General features: G+C 33.2%; 1 protein-coding gene and 1 non-coding gene across 2 annotated transcripts in view; both read left to right on the top strand.

The window, feature by feature from the left end:
- LOC138711451 (fork head domain-containing protein crocodile-like) overlaps window positions 1–17,274 on the top strand; it is a 259,199-nt gene that overhangs the window by 191,046 nt on the left and 50,879 nt on the right. The window lies entirely within an intron of this gene.
- On the top strand, window positions 687–758 carry TRNAY-GUA (transfer RNA tyrosine (anticodon GUA)). Its single transcript has one exon. It is a non-coding gene; the product is annotated as a tRNA-Tyr (tRNA).

The raw sequence follows: 17,274 nt of genomic DNA, 5'->3' as shown, positions 1-17,274 counted from the left end.
CACTATTTTGCTCTTATTCAGTGTCTAAGGCGGAAAAGTGGGAGAGAGTGGAGAATACTGGGTCTGCAGTGAAAAACCTGCTCTTGGGCAGAAAAACTAAAATATCTACTTAAGCAGACGAAGACGAAGATATTTGTTATATCCTTTCGTCTTTCTATAATTCTTAATTCTTTCTCCATTCTTTCCTTCCTTCCTTTCTTTCTTTCTTACTTTCTTTTATTCTTTTTTTTCTGTCTGTCTTTCTTTCTTTATTCTTTCTATTTCCTTCTATGAATAGCTGTTTCATATGAATCTGTGAGTAAGTTATGTTATGTGGATGTTCTCAGCATATACCTGTATGTGTATCTCGACCGATGTAACGGAGATCGAAGTTTTGGAATCCATGATACTTACACTGACTCTTTCATCGTATGATGACGCAGAATATCTGCATGGAAATATCATATGTACTTCGGTACATTATAATAATATATATGATATGCGTAAATCACTTCGTGATTTAAGACGGCGCTTATTCCGTCGGATCCCGGCCAACTAGTCACTCATTACGAGTGCACCTCAGCACATGTGTGGACTTCGGTCCTAGGTTCATAGATATCTATGACGTAGTGCAGAGGGCGGCCACCAGAGGGAACCCAAGAGTTGGAACTTAAAACTGAGACGATTCTTCCGACGCCGGGGTAGAATCCGGTGTGGCTTAGTGGATAAAGCGTCAGCATGTAGAGCTGAAAACCCGGGTTCAAATCCCGGCGCCGGAGAGAATTTTTCTCCGTTCCATTACTCTTTCATCGACTGACAAGCATGAAAAACCATCAAGCGAATGGAGAGCGATTATTGCTTATTCCGTACAGCGTAGAGATAATTGAAATATAAGTCATGTACACTTTTTACTAAGGAAAAAGAATGAGAAGTTACTCTTGCGGATTTTATCTCTGGCAATGGACCATGTTGTAAGTGGCAGGATAAATAAATTTCTGTTACAGACAACTGTGTGTGCATCAGTCTGTAATAAATACAGGTGCAGTCTATTTGCGTTTTAACTTTGTGTGTGAACGCAATAACTTGCCGGGACTGTTTCAATTCGCTTTAATATTTGTTTTGTAACACACGAGTGAAATCGTAAATATATCGCATTTAGGTTGCTGTTACATTAATTATTTCACTTTCGTTATATGAGGGTAAGCAATCAAAATGACAGTTGATCTGCAGTGACTAGTTGAACGCTTGGCAACGGTATTCAATTAGTCTGAACGAGAGACACTGACAGATAAGTCACCATAAATCAGTATTCTCTCTTCAAAATTACTACAACCCTGAACATTAACAACATATGTATTCTTTCCCATCACCTCCTCATGACTTACATCAGCGCCGGGCATGAAAGCGGCTCCGTTTCGCCGGCCAGAGCTGCGCTCGCTCCGCAAGGCACTTCAATTCCAAGCCAGAGCAGAACGCTCACGCAGTGGCGGACCCGCATTACAGCTACCTTCCCTGCATTAATATAACAAGAGCAACGGTTGTTCTAGTCATTCAGTCTGTCAGTACATAATAGTTTATAAGGATATTACATCAATCCATTGTACATTACAGATTTTATAACACTCTTATTAATTTAATGAAATAAACTTCGCTCTACACACACACACACACACACACACACACACAAATCATCAGGCTTATTTACACAATCTATTTGACAATTACATAATGGTATTAATAATACAAACATACCGGTGTGTAATAAAGGATTTCAATCAGAAAAACTAGAAGGAAATTATTAATAAATATTATCTCACACTTTTCTTTTGCATGAATAAACTATTGTAACAAAATCTTACTTCTATCGATCTGAAATCAATAAATATTTTCTGTTGAAACAAAACTTCTTGAAACTCAATAACTAAAATAACTATGTGTTTGTTTTCTGAGACTTATGAGATCATTTTATTTGCAGAAGCCGTTTAATGTTTGGAACATACAGTATGAATTAGCCATGTTCAATCTCAAAATATAATTTAGCTTTTCGTCTGACATACACCTTCTCAGTCTGATGTATCTTCAAAGTTCGCCATCCTATTAGAGTCAACCACTGCACTGACAGCGAGTGACGTACACTATGCTAGCGTCACACCGCTCGGGAGAATTGCTCTTCAAAGTAAACAGCGCTCATTTCTCAGAATCACGTAATGTGCCCAGACCTGACTTACATAGTTATCCCCACGTAGTAAAACGTGTAGGTACAGCAGACATTTTCAGCGCGGTCAATTCTATCCTTTAAAAGAGTACAACAGTGACGTAGAATAAGCATGTGCCTGCATGCCTGCCTACAGCTTGTAGTTTTTCTGAAAGTAGCCTACGTCCTTGAGTCATACAACCCGCTGAAAATAGGATTGAAATTATTACAAAATGTTATAGGTGGCTTTTCAAACTCGGAGATGCAGCAGATAAAACTTATGTAACTTTATAACGGTCACTAGATATCATAGATAATTTCCGAATATCAGCGAGGACGCCAATAAGACGATCTCTTTCTCACACCATGGCCATCCCTGGTATGCGGGAAGAAAGAAGACTGATCCCTTATAACGATATTTTGAATGTCGACAATATTTCACCACATCCATATGCATTATAAATAATTGTATACTTTTTCCACATCGCAGCAATTTGCGCAGTGGCATTATAGATTATAGACGATACATTGTTAATCAGAGATAATATTGCCAAAAGTAGCGGCTGATGATCCAAATCCTCGGTGGGGCCAGATGCAACTAGTTTAAGTGCCTCCGATAGAAAATGTTTATTTATGATATTAATTATTATTGTTGTTATATTATTAATATCATTATTACTGTATTATTATTATTAGTCTATTATTATTACTAGTAATAAAAAATAATAATTTCACTCACCAAATAAGCTGTTATGCTGTGAGTTTCAGTGATTGTTTCAGTGTGATGAAGCAACCCATATTATGTGTTGAAATTCCCCTTTCTTTCTTTTCAACAGAGAAGTTTAGTTTGCACCACATTACCACTTAACCATTTATGTTGCCCATACCAGGATGCAATAGAAACTCGCGTTTTAAGATTATCTATCAGAAAAATTGTCAGCGATGCCGTAGGTATCTCGGTCGGCTCTCTCTTTATTTAAAACTTCCTTTCTTTCAATATTATTTCTTCTCGAAAAAGGACACTCTAACAATGAATTGAGTACACCAACATTATTTCTAGCATTTCTTTCTGTTTATATTTTCCCGAAATGCATAACAACATTGACCCAGATTCACTACACGAAGTTCAATAGTACAACACCCTCGCTTAAGTCATAAACTAAGACATAAGATGAGAGAATAGTGTGGGTCTCTGCCTGCCAAAGAGCTGGAATGTTTGTTATTTATGGCCTATTTGGTAAGACAAGTCACCCTATTCCCACCCCACTCTACCCTTGAGGCCGGCCCATGGTTGAGAGGAGTGAAACTTGACCAGGCCAGACGAATTGTGCCTCAGTTACAACGTTTAAAGCGCAACGTCAAAAGCCCGCGAAGACAAACGAAAATCCAGAAGCAGACCCGGCACGAGCAATCCTGGCCTCATGAACAAATTTTACTGCAAAACAGGTCTATCTACATCACAAAGTTTTCAAATGCTTCTACAGCGATATATGCTTAATTCAAATAACTAATACATTACATAAAAACAAAATTTGATTTCAGTTAAGCCAAGTGACTGAGGCCCGGCCTCACTTGCCTCAGTCAATCAGCCGCCACTGATTGCCAATATATATTACATAGCTACTCAAAAGTCACGAAAGATTTGGTAGTCCTCTTTGTTAAAATTTACAGTTTATAGCAAAATAGTAATACAGTTTTGTTCATAAGAGAATTGGGTTTCTCTTCATACAAATTTATTTCAGTTGTTTCATTACTGTTACTACGGTGAATTAAATAGATAAACAGCCATTCTTGAGTTAATTTGTGTTATTTTGCAAATTCCTATAATAAAATAATGTGAAGTGGCCTTATTCAGTGTTACTATGAATGTAATATAGATTGTTCCAGCGAACTGTGAAGATTCAGAACTTTAAATGGACTGCAGTATAAAGCCTACAATTTGTCATCACTGTAGAAACTTGTAAAAGATGAAATCGGTTTCGTGGCAGATAAAAACGTTGTAGTAGAAAATGATTGAATGATACGGTGGTTTTACAAGAAGTTCAGAAAATTAGAAACGTCCGATTGCCCGTATTATGTCATGACTAGGGCTAGGATTTTGATGAAATTGCATCTTTTTTCCAGTAAGCCAGAAACATAGCCGCTTTAGTATTTATATGTTATGTGCTAAACTGAATGTTTTAAGACATATTTGTTAGGGCATTTTTTTGCATTTTTTGCCTGTTTCAACTCATAAGAGCATCTTTTGTGTTATTCGGACATTTTTGAGGCATTTTCATGTAATTTTGGCCACAAATCCCCATTATTAATATAAAATAATGTTTATCCATGATATTTTGTCTACAAACTTTGTCCATTAATACCCTTTATTTTTTACTTGGTTATTTAACGACGCTGTATCATCAACGAGGTTATTTAGCGTCGATGGAGTTGGTGATAGTGATATGATATTTGGCGAGATGAGGTCGAGGATTCGCCATAGATTACGTGACATTTGCCTTACGGTTGAGAAAAACCTCGGAAAAAACCCAACCAGATAATCAGCCCCAGCGGGAATCGAACCTGCTCCCGAGCGCAACTCCGGATCTGCAGACAAGCGCCTTAACCGACCGAGCTATGCCGGTGGCTAATACCCATTATTCTGTATAATATTTTAATCGTTTTCTACACAAATATTGCCCTTTAAACGTAGTACACCCCATGTAATGGATCAGTCCAACCATCCCTTCAATATAGACTCCTCTATACTTGCTAATTCCATATAAGAGTGGCCTTGTGATGGGCTACATGGAAACTACATCAGGTAAAATAATTAATTAAAGTGTACCACTTAGAAAAAATTATGTAAAATTAAATAAACTTAAAGGTTGGTACTAGAATTTAATTTAATTAGCCTACTAGTCTAAATACTAAGTAGCACAAAACTCCTTTTCCTACTAAGCCAAGTTTAGAATGTAAGATCAATTTTTAGGGCATTTTAAAGGCATTTTTTAAAGATTTTTATGTCATAAATGCATTGTTTTAGGACATTTTTTATGATTTATAGGTCATCAAAATCCTAGCCCTAGTCATGACTCTCGGTCGGTCGTTCTCAATGAAATGCAGAGCTCTAATCCAGAGTTGCTCTCTGACGCGGGTTCGATTTCCACCTGTGCTGATTACCTGGTTGGTTTTTTCAGAGGTTTTCTTCAACTGTAAGGCGAATGTCAGATAATATATAGCAAATCCTCGGCCTAAACTCGCCAAATACCATTTCGTTATCACCAATCCCAATCGACTCTGAATAACTTAGTAGTTGATACAGCGTCGTTAAATAACAAAGTAAAAAAAAGGCACAACTTTCTTTTCCGATAGAAACGATTTCAATTTGATCATCTGGTCAAAGAGAAGGCACTCAGTCATTTCGCAAGATGTAGTTTCTTACATTCACTTAAGTGTCATTTCGACACTATTCCACCAATTATTGCAATTTTCCTGATTTCTGTCCGACTGCATTCAAAATTGCGAACTTTCATCTTTTCGATCCGAACTTCTTCATCTTAGTATAAAATCACGGACTGTCAGCGAAATCCGCGGCATTTTGGCAACAGTAACTGGAGATCGCATAGGCCTATTCAGTTTTTCTCACCCACAAACTCCCTTGGAAGGACGACCTTCATATACCTTTTTATGTTTCTCCTCCCATTTCTCTCTGAAAAAAAAAAAACAGACTCTGGGGGCCATATTCATAGACATTCTTAGTGTGGGCTTCCGGTGGATGATCAGCGAACTAATGTTTTTCGTATTCATAAACCAGTGTTAGCGATATGATATGATATGAATCCAGTACAAGTAATCAGTCGATAGCCGGGGCTAGTTTAGCACGCTCGTAGCGCGGGCTAGCGAAATGTCTATGCATAGCACCCTTAACGTCTAATCCTTACGGAGTTAGGTACAGCTGTAAATAGTAAAAGTTTTGGAAATATTCATCACCTTTTTCCATTACTGTATCGTGTGCAGTAATTAAAATTGGTATGTGTAAAACACTGTCCTTCAGCTAGCCTACATAAAAAAAAATATATTTTTACGATTTAAAAAATTATTTATATTTATTTTTTTCATGCAGCAGAAGGAAAGTGTTTTACACATACTAATTTTCATTATTTTACAAGATATAGTAATGGAGGAAAAAATGTTCAATATTTCCACAATTTTACTGCTGTAAGCTGTAGGCCTACCTAATGGCTTAACGATGACGATGATCTTTGCTATTTTCTTACATTGTAAGATAATGTGCGTCGAGTATTCTTCCAATGAATAACGCACTAATGATATTCTGGGATTTCTTAATACTGTATTAATATTTCTGATCAGAATTCTGGGATTTCTTAATATTGTATTAATATTTCTGATCAGAATTCTGGGATTTCTTAATATTGTATTAATATTTCTGATCAGAATTCAGGGATTTCTTAATATTGTATTAATATTTCTGATCAGAATTCTGGGATTTCTTAATACTGTATTAATATTTCTGATCAGAATTCTGGGATTTCTTAATATTGTATTAATATTTCTGATCAGAATTCTGGGATTTCTTAATATTGTATTAATATTTCTGATCAGAATTCTGGGATTTCTTAATATTGTATTAATATTTCTGATCAGAATTCAGGGATTTCTTAATTTTGTATTAATATTTCTGATCAGAATTCTGGGATTTCTTAATATTGTATTAATATTTCTGATCAGAATTCAGGGTTTTCTTAATATTGTATTAATATTTCTGATCAGAATTCAGGGATTTCTTAATATTGTATTAATATTTCTGATCAGAATTCAGGGATTTCTTAATATTGTATTAATATTTCTGACCAGAATTCAGGGATTTCTTAATATTGTATTAATATTTCTGATCAGAATTCAGGGATTTCTTAATATTGTATTAATATTTCTGATCAGAATTCAGGGATTTCTTAATATTGTATTAATATTTCTAATCAGAATTCAGGGATTTCTTAATATTGTATTAATATTTCTGATCAGAATTCAGGGATTTCTTAATATTGTATTAATATTTCTGACCAGAATTCAGGGATTTCTTAATATTGTATTAATATTTCTGATCAGAATTCAGGGATTTCTTAATATTGTATTAATATTTCTGATCAGAATTCTGGGATTTCTTAATATTGTATTAATATTTCTGATCAGAATTCAGGGATTTCTTAATATTGTATTAATATTTCTGATCAGAATTCAGGGATTTATTAATATTGTATTAATATTTTTGATCAGAATTCAGGGATTTCTTAATATTGTATTAATATTTCTGATCAGTATTCAGGGATTTCTTAATATTGTATTAATATTTCTGATCAGAATTCAGGGATTTCTTATTATTGTATTAATATTTCTGATCAGAATTCAGGGATTTCTTAATATAGTATTAATATTTCTGATCAGAATTCAGGGATTTCTTAATATTGTATTAATATTTCTGATCAGAATTCTGGGATTTCTTAATATTGTATTAATATTTCTGATCAGAATTCAGGGATTTCTTAATATTGTATTAATATTTCCGATCAGAATTCAGGGATTTCTTAATATTGTATTAATATTTCTGATCAGAATTCAGGGATTTCTTAATATTGTATTAATATTTCTGGTCAGAATTCAGGGAGTTCTTAATATTGTATTAATATTTCTGATCAGAATTCAGGGATTTCTTATTATTGTATTAATATTTCTGATCAGAATTCAGGGATTTCTTAATATAGTATTAATATTTCTGATCAGAATTCAGGGATTTCTTAATATTGTATTAATATTTCTGATCAGAATTCAGGGATTTCTTAATATTGTATTAATATTTCTGATCAGAATTCAGGGATTTCTTAATATTGTATTAATATTTCTGATCAGAACTAGTCAGTAATGTTTATCAGAAGTACTCATACATCCATGTTTTTCTTGATCATATTGTGGACGAATATTTTATGAGTGGAATAAACTAGCTTTCTATCATGGATAGGGTATTTAAAAAACTCCACCGCTTCTGATAATGACCGGGATATGAAAAATGTCGTCGATGGAAGTAGCAATCGTCCGGTAAACACGCCCGCCCGTCTTGTTTTTCCCCTTCATCTGTGATGCGCTTGTGCGGTCTGACGCGTCGCCGCCCCCGGCCTCTCAATACATTCGCTATTTTCAAACCAAACAAAGAAACCCATTAATTAAGAGGCTCCATCTCGGGCTTTGCCCCTATCAAAATACCCGCGGGCGGCGAATACGTACGTGAGCGCTGCCTGCCCGCCATTCGCTCGCTCGCTCGCTTCCACCCCTTTTTGTCTCCGACTGCTTCACTTGCACTTAATTTGAAACCGCTCTCGTTTCACTGATGCTTCATCATCTGACGCCGACACATGCGAGCGACCGACTCTGGGTTCGCACCTAGACAATGGGGAAATCTGCATTATACAGGATTATTCTGGAGGAATAGTAAATATTTTAGGTAGTGGTGGTATAATTCTTAGACCATTCTGAGTAAGAGAGTTCATATAAACCTGTGTTCAATTTTCAGTGGGTGTGGTCCACCGCTGTGGAGTAACGGTTAGCATGTCTGACCGTGAAACGAGTGGGCTCGGGTTCAAATCCTGATTGAGAGAAGAAGTTACCTGATTGAGGTTTTTCCAGGGTTTTCAAAATTTATCCACCCATCATAACCCAGACACACGATCACAACACTCCTCAATATTATCCATTCTCTCACACCGAACATCCTCATACTCATCTTCTTTCACTGTGGCTGTTCCTCGGCTTTGGAATTCCCTACCGAGTAATGTCAGGGACTGTCAGATATCAAACCAATTTAAGAATAGACTAACGAAATATTTTTGAAACAATTCTTGTTAACAATAATAGCTGTTTCAGGTTTCTTAATGTTTAATGGTTATATATATACCACAGATAAATATCTAAATTATCTCATTATCATTATTATTATTATTATTATTTTATATAACTATTTCTTACCAATGTTTATTATTGTCACACTAACATTACTTATCCAACTTTCATTATTTACTTTCATGTTGTTTTATGGTCTAGATATTAATGTAATAACTATGTAAGCAATTGTATTCAATTAGAATTAGAGTCTGGCTGGGCGGAAGAGAAGGCCTACTGGCCTTAGCTCTGCCAGATTAAATAAATAAATAAATAAATTAATAATAATAATAATAATAATAATAATAATAATAATAATAATAATAATAATAATAATAATAGCGATACGTTGCTAGATATAGCGGTTTCGAGGGGGTTTCTAACGACAAAAACTATAAATTAAACTAATGACCAACGGCTTTTCTGGAGTTTTTATTAATTATTGGAGACGAAATTAGCGATTTTTACGTTTAGTCATTCAAATATAGATGACACTTACTTACTACTTACAAATGGCTTTTAAGGAACCCGAAGGTTCATTGCCGCCCTCACATAAGCCCGCCATCGGTCCCTATCCTGTACAAGATTAATCCAGTCTCTATCATCATATCCCACCTCCTTCAAATCCATATTTATATTATTCTCCCATCTACGTCTCGGCCTCCCCAAAGGTCTTTTTCCCTCCGGTCTCCCAACTAACACTCTATATGCATTTCTGGATTCGCCCATACGTGCTACATGCCCTGCCCATCTCAAACATCTGGATTTAATGTTCCTAATTATGTCAGGTGAAGAATACAATGCGTGTAGTTCTGCGTTGTGTAACTTTCTCCATTCTCCTGTAACTTCATCCCGCTTAGCCCCAAATATTTTCACCCAAGAAACTAGTTCAATTAATTAAAATGTGTCTCAGAGTCCGTATAGGTCAGTTTCTGTCAGATGCGTTTCCAATTCACTGTGGGCTAAAGCAAGGAGATGCACTATCACCTTTACTTTTTAACTTCGCTCTGGAGTGTGCCATTAGGAAAGTTCAGGATAACAGGCAGGGTTTGGTATTGAACGGGTTACATCAGCTGCTTGTCTATGCGTATGACGTGAATATGTTAGGAGAAAATCCACAAACGATTATGGAAAAGACGGGAATTTTACTGGAAGCAAGTAAAGAGATAGGTTTGGAAGTAAATCCCGAAAAGACAAAGTATATGATTATGTCTCGTGACCAAGAATATTGTACGAAATGGAAATATAAAAATTGGAAATTCATCTTTTGAAGAGGTGGAGAAGTTCAAATATCTTGGAGCAACAGTAACAAATATAAATGATACTCGGGAGGAAATTAAACACAGAATAAATATGGGAAATGCCTGTTATTATTCGGTTGAGAAACTTGTATCATCCAGTCTGCTGTCAAAAAGTGTGAAAGTTATAATTTATAAAACAGATATATTACGGGTCGTTCTTTATGGTTGTGAAACTTGGATTCTCACTTTGAGAGAGGAACATAGGTTAAGGGTGTTTGAGAATAAGGTTCTTAGGAAAATATTTGGGACTAAGAGGGATGAAGTGACAGGAGAATGGAGAAAGTTACACAACACAGAACTGCACACATTGTATTCTTCACCTGACATAATTAGGAACATGAAATCCAGACGTTTGAGATGGGCAGGACATTTAGCACGTATGGGCGAATCCAGAAATGCATATAGAGTGTTAGTTGGGAGGCCAGAGGGAAAAAGACCTTTAGGGAGGCAGAGACGTAGATGGGAAGATAATATTAAAATGGATTTGAGGGAGGTGGGATATGATGATAGAGAATGGATTAATCTTGCACAGGATAGGGACCAATGGCGGGCTTATGTGAGGGCGGCAATGAACCTCCGGGTTCCTTAAAAGCCAGTAAGTAAGTAAGTGGTAGTATAATTCTTAGACTATTCTGAGTAAGAGAGTTCATATAAACATGTGTTCAATTTTCTGTGGGTGTGGTCCACCGCTGTGGAGTAACGGTTAGTATGTCTGACCTTGAACGAGCGGGCTCGGGTTCAAATCCTGGTTGGGACAAGTTACCTACTTGGGATTTATTCAGGGTTTTCCCTTACCCTATCAAGAGGAAATGCTGGACAGTGTTGAAAACGTTAGCTATGAGTTGATAGATATAGCGGTTTAGAGATTATCTAACGACAAAAATGAGAAAATAATGACCAATGACTTTTCAGGAGTTTTTATAAATTATTTGGAGACGAAGTTAGCGATTTTTATGTTTAGCCATTAAAATATAAATGACACTCGGGAGGAAATTGAACGAAAAATAAATATGGGAAATGCCTGTTGTTATTCGGTTGAGATGGTTTTGTCACCCAGTCTGCTATCAAAAAAATTATTACAAATCACGCCACGCTTGTAAATTCTTCAAGACTGTACATTAGGATGCATAATCGAACTGTAAAGAATCAAGTTCCTAAAGTTGTATGGTTTGTAACAATTTTTGTGATAAGTGCGTAAGAATGACGTCATTTTTAGTTAAAAATTAAAAAACAAAATCTGTACAAAGCACATGTTTAGCTTCAGAACACTAGCCAATTAAAGAAATGACACTTCTGAATAGTTCATTCTCTATTTGTAAAATTTGTTTGCTCTCAAAGCTAAAGAAAAATGGTATTTTACTAACAACTAACTGTGAAAATTTTGAGATTATGACAAATGTTTATATGACTTTTTTGCTCAGAATGTCTTCGGAAATAAGCTCCGTAAGCGACGGTAAATCCTCCTGAATCATCCTGTATAGTAATCTTAATGATGATGACAATGGACACATACAAGCAATCTTAAATCGCTTATTTTGTAACAAAACTTTAAATTGTTAAGTAGAAGGAAAAAGAAGAAGAAAACATTAAAGGAATTATGTATACAGTTAAGTGAGGTATGGATTAACAAGTTTTCACACTCGAAGATGCTGCTGGTAGGGAATTTTAGAAAGGATAATCAGCTTTAAATCAAGGCAACCTACACTTCAGAAATCACTTAATAACAAGTATCAATCTTGATTAAGCGTTCTCGCCACATTAGCTGACTCTCAATATTCCGAGTTAATGACTCTTCAGTTCACATATAGATAATTTTTAAGCTGATAGAAAGTCCGCTAGGGGCAAAGAACGCCATATTTTTTCAGTCACTAATATCTCTGCCGCAAATGTGTATTTAACGGAAGGATCGCTTCCACATTCAGTGCATTTAACATGAAACCAGTTCATGTATTGAAGGCATAGTACGCTGTAATTTGTAGTGTTGTGAAAATGAGAAAACTGAATGCAATGGGCCTATATTTTCTTAAATTATATCTGTTTACCTTTCCTCGTTCCGTTTCAAATACATCTAAAATATTTTTAATAAATGAGCAAAATATACATAGCAATTATTCTGTAAAATAAATAACACATGGTTATCACTGCGGGATTTTTTAAATATTATCGTGAAGTAATTAATAAAGAGAACATAAACTGTTAATTTCCTACATGTTACATAACGTTTCTCATGCTTATTTTTGTAATGTGACACAAATTTATTGAAATAAATATGTAAATTCCATCAAAAACCCGTAGAAAAATTGTTATAGACCATTACGTAATTGTATTAATGGTAATTTTTTAAGAGAATATATCAAATTCAATACATATTTACCACATTTTTCGAAATTTAAAATAAAATTATGAAAAAATAGTAATGCTACCATTTTTTTAATCTATTTTATTCCGCTAATTCCGTTATGAGAAGTTCTTAAGTAAAGTTTAAAACCTTCCTCTCCAGTTAATTCACAAAATTGTTAGGTGAAGTTTAAAACCTATTAAGTCTTCAGTTTAATTAGCAATAAATTTCAAATTCTTAAGTAACGTTTAAAACCTTTGTCTTCAGTTAATTCACAAAATTGTTAGGTGAAGTTTAAAATCTACTATGTCTTCAGTTTAATCAGCAATAAATTTCAAATTCCTAAGTAAAGTTTAAAACCTTTGTATTCAGTTAATTCACAAAATTGTTAGGTGACGTTTAAAATCTACTATGTCTTCAGTTTAATCAGCAATAAATTTCAAATTCTTAAGTAAAGTTTAAAACCTTTGTCTTCAGTTAATTCACAAAATTGTTAGGTGAAGTTTAAAATCTACTATGTCTTCAGTTTAATTAGCAATAAATTTCAAATTCTTAAGTGAAGTTAAAAACTTTTGTCTTCAGTTAATTCACAAACTTGTAAGGTGAAGTTTAAAAACTATATCTTCAGTTTAATCAGCAATAAATTTCAAATTCTTAAGTAAAGTTTAAAACCTTTGTCTCCAGTTAATTCACAAAATTCTTAGGTAAAGTTTAAAATCTACTATGTCTTCAGTTTAATCAGCAATAAATTTCAAATCTTAAGTAAAGTTTAAAACCTTTGTCTCCAGTTAATTCATAAAATTTTTAAGTGAAGTTTAAAAACTATGTCTTCAGTTTAATCAGCAATAAATTTCAAATTCTTAAGTAAAGTTTAAAATCTTTGTCTCCAGTTAATTCACAAAATTGTTAGGTGAAGTTTAAAATCTACCATGTCTTCATTTTAATCAGCAATAAATTTCAAATTCTTAAGTAAAGTTTAAAATCTTTGTCTCCAGTTAATTCACAAAATTCTTAGGTGAAGTTTAAAATCTACTATGTCTTCAGTTTAATCAGCAATAAATTTCAAATTCTTGAGTAAAGTTTAAAACCTTTGTCTCCAGTTAATTCACAAAATTCTTAGGTGAAGTTTAAAAACTATGTCTTCAGTTTAATCAGCAATAAATTTCAAATCTTAAGTAAAGTTTAAAACCTTTGTCTCCAGTTAATTCATAAAATTTTTAAGTGAAGTTTAAAAACTATGTCTTCAGTTTAATCAGCAATAAATTTCAAATTTTTAAGTAAAGTTTAAAATCTTTGTCTCCAGTTAATTCACAAAATTCTTAGTTGAAGTTTAAAATCTACTATGTCTTCAGTTTAATCAGCAATAAATTTCAAATTCTTAAGTAAAGTTTAAAATCTTTGTCTCCAGTTAATTCACAAAATTCTTAGGTGAAGTTTAAAATCTACTATGTCTTCAGTTTAATCAGCAATAAATTTCAAATTCTTAAGTAAAGTTTAAAATCTATGTCTCCAGTTAATTCACAAAATTGTTAGGTGAAGTTTAAAATCTGCTATGTCTTCAGTTTAATCAGCAATAAATTTCAAATTCTTAAGTAAAGTTTAAAACCTTTGTCTCCAGTTAATTCACAAAATTCTTAGGTGAAGTTTAAAATCTATTATGTCTTCAGTTTAATCAGCAATAAATTTCAAATTCTTAAGTAAAATTTAAAACCTTTGTCTCCAGTTAATTCACAAAATTCTTAGGTGAAGTTTAAAAACTATATCTTCAGTTTAATCAGCGATAAATTTCAAATCTTAAGTAAAGTTTAAAACCTTTGTCTCCAGTTAATTCATAAAATTTTTAAGTGAAATTTAAAAACTATGTCTTCAGTTTAATCAGCAATAAATTTCAAATTCTTAAGTAAAGTTTAAAATCTTTGTCTCCAGTTAATTCACAAAATTCTTAGGTGAAGTTTAAAATCTACTATGTCTTCAGTTTAATCAGCAATAAATTTCAAATTCTTAAGTAAAGTTTAAAATCTTTGTCTCCAGTTAATTCACAAAATTCTTAGGTGAAGTTTAAAATCTGCTATGTCTTCAGTTTAATCAGCAATAAATTTCAAATTCTTAAGTAAAGTTTAAAATCTATGTCTCCAGTTAATTCACAAAATTGTTAGGTGAAGTTTAAAATCTGCTATGTCTTCAGTTTAATCAGCAATAAATTTCAAATTCTTAAGTAAAGTTTAAAACTTTTGTCTCCAGTTAATTCACAAAATTCTTAGGTGAAGTTTAAAATCTACTATGTCTTCAGTTTAATCAGCAATAAATTTCAAATTCTTAAGTAAAATTTAAAACCTTTGTCTCCAGTTAATTCACAAAATTCTTAGGTGAAGTTTAAAAACTATATCTTCAGTTTAATCAGCAATAAATTTCAAATTCCTAAGTAAAGTTTAAAACCTTTGTCTCCAGTTAATTCACAAAATTCTTAGGTGAAGTTTAAAAACTATGTCTTCAGTTTAATCAGCAATAAATTTCAAATTCTTAAGTAAAGTTTAAAACCTTTGTCTCCAGTTAATTCACAAAATTCTTAGGTGAAGTTTAAAATCTACCATGTCTTCAGTTTAATCGGCAATAAATTTCAAATTCTTAAGTAAAGTTTAAAACCTTTGTCTCCAGTTAATTCACAGAATTCTTAGGTAAAGTTTAAAAACTATGTTTTCAGTTTAATCAGCAATAAATTTCAAATTGTTAAGTGAAGTTTAAAGTGTATGTCTCTCTTAAATTCAATAATAAGTTTAAAATTGTGGAGTGAAGTTTAAAACTTATTTCTCCAGGTGACACAGCAGTAAGTTTCTAAACAGTAAGTGGAGTTTAAAACGCAGTCTCCAGTTAAATCAACAAAAATTGAAGGGTTCAGAGTCATAGTGGGCCAAGCGTCATTTATTAAAATGGTTAAAACAAGGGTTAAAATTAAGTAATTACCATATTTTAACGAAACATATAGCAATACAAAATATGCACATTGAAACTAAATGATATGTCAATCTTCGTTAAACTATGGTATTTACTTAATTGTAGCCCTTGCTTTCTCCGGTTTTAATAAATTGCGCTTGGCCCACTATGGCTCTGATCCCTTCAATTTCAAGTTGCTGAGTGATATTAAAACTTATATCTCGAGTTAGCTCAGCAATAAGTTTCAAGTTGTTGAGTGAAGTTTCATACTTTGTCTAAAATAAATTAAAAAAATAAGCTTCTAAGTTTAAAACTTAAGCCTCCAGTTAAGTCAATAGAAATTTTTAAATTTTTGTAGAAAGTTTAAAACGTATATCTCCAGTTAATTCAGCAATAAGGTTTAAATCTTTAAGCGAAGTTTAAAATTTATGGCTCCAGTTAATTCAACAAAAAGTTTCAAATTGTTAAGAGAAGTTTAAAATTTATGTCTCCAGTTAATTCAGCAATAAGGTTTAAATCTTTAAGCGAAGTTTAAAATTTATGGCTCCAGTTAATTCAACAAAAAAGTTTCAAATTGTTAAGAGAAGTTTAAAATTTATGGCTCCAGATAATTCAGCAATAAATATCAAATTGTTAAGAGAAGTTTAAAATTTATGGCTCCAGTTAATTCAACAAAAAGTTTCAAATTGTTAACAGAAGTTCAAAACTTATATCTCCAGTTAATTCAGCGATAAGTTTCAAATTTTTAAGTGAAGTTTAAAATTTATGGCTCCAATTAATTCACCAGTAAGTTTCAAATTGTTAAGAGAAGTTAAAAATTTATGGCTCCAGTTAATTCAGCAATAAAGATCAAATTGTTAAGAGAAGTTTAAAATTTATGGCTCCAGTTAATTCAGCAATAAATTTCAAATTGTTAACAGAAGTTTAAAATTTATGACACCAGTTAATTCAGGGAACAATGTCAAATTATTAAGTGAAATTTAAACATTGTGATAATTCACAACTACAAAAACCTTTTAAGTAGAGGAATAAAGGAGCATCTACTGCGGACCTCTGCAAAAAGAACTAAGGAAGAGACTAGTGAAGTGCTTTGTATAGAATGTGGCATTGTATGGAGTAGAATAGTGGACATTACGACGAAGTGAAGAGAAGCGAATAGAAGTATTTGATATGTGGATATGGAGAAGAATGGAACGTGTGAAGTGGACAGAGAGAATAAGAAATGAAGCTGTGTTGGAAAGAGTGGATGAAGAAAGAATGATAAGGAGGAGGAAAAGGAATTGGCTGGGTCACTGGCAGATAATAAACTGCCTATTGAAGGATGCACTGGAAGGAATTGTGAACGGGAGAAGAATTCGGGGTAGAAGAAGATATCAGGTGATAGACGACATTAAGATATATGGATTATATGAAAAAAACAAAGAGGACGGCAGAAAATAGGAAAGATTGAAGAAAGTTGGGTTTGCAGTGAAAGACCTGTCCTTGGACAGAACACCAAATGAATGAATGATATATATTCCTTTTGATGGAAGAGACATTTTCAGAAATAAAGCATAATAAAATTTAATCATAATAGGTGTTAAGGATATGGATGTATAACA

The sequence above is a fragment of the Periplaneta americana genome, chromosome 1 (assembly GCF_040183065.1).
Source record: "Periplaneta americana isolate PAMFEO1 chromosome 1, P.americana_PAMFEO1_priV1, whole genome shotgun sequence".
NCBI lineage: Eukaryota > Metazoa > Arthropoda > Insecta > Blattodea > Blattidae > Periplaneta > Periplaneta americana.
This window is presented reverse-complemented; position numbering and strand designations above follow the sequence as displayed.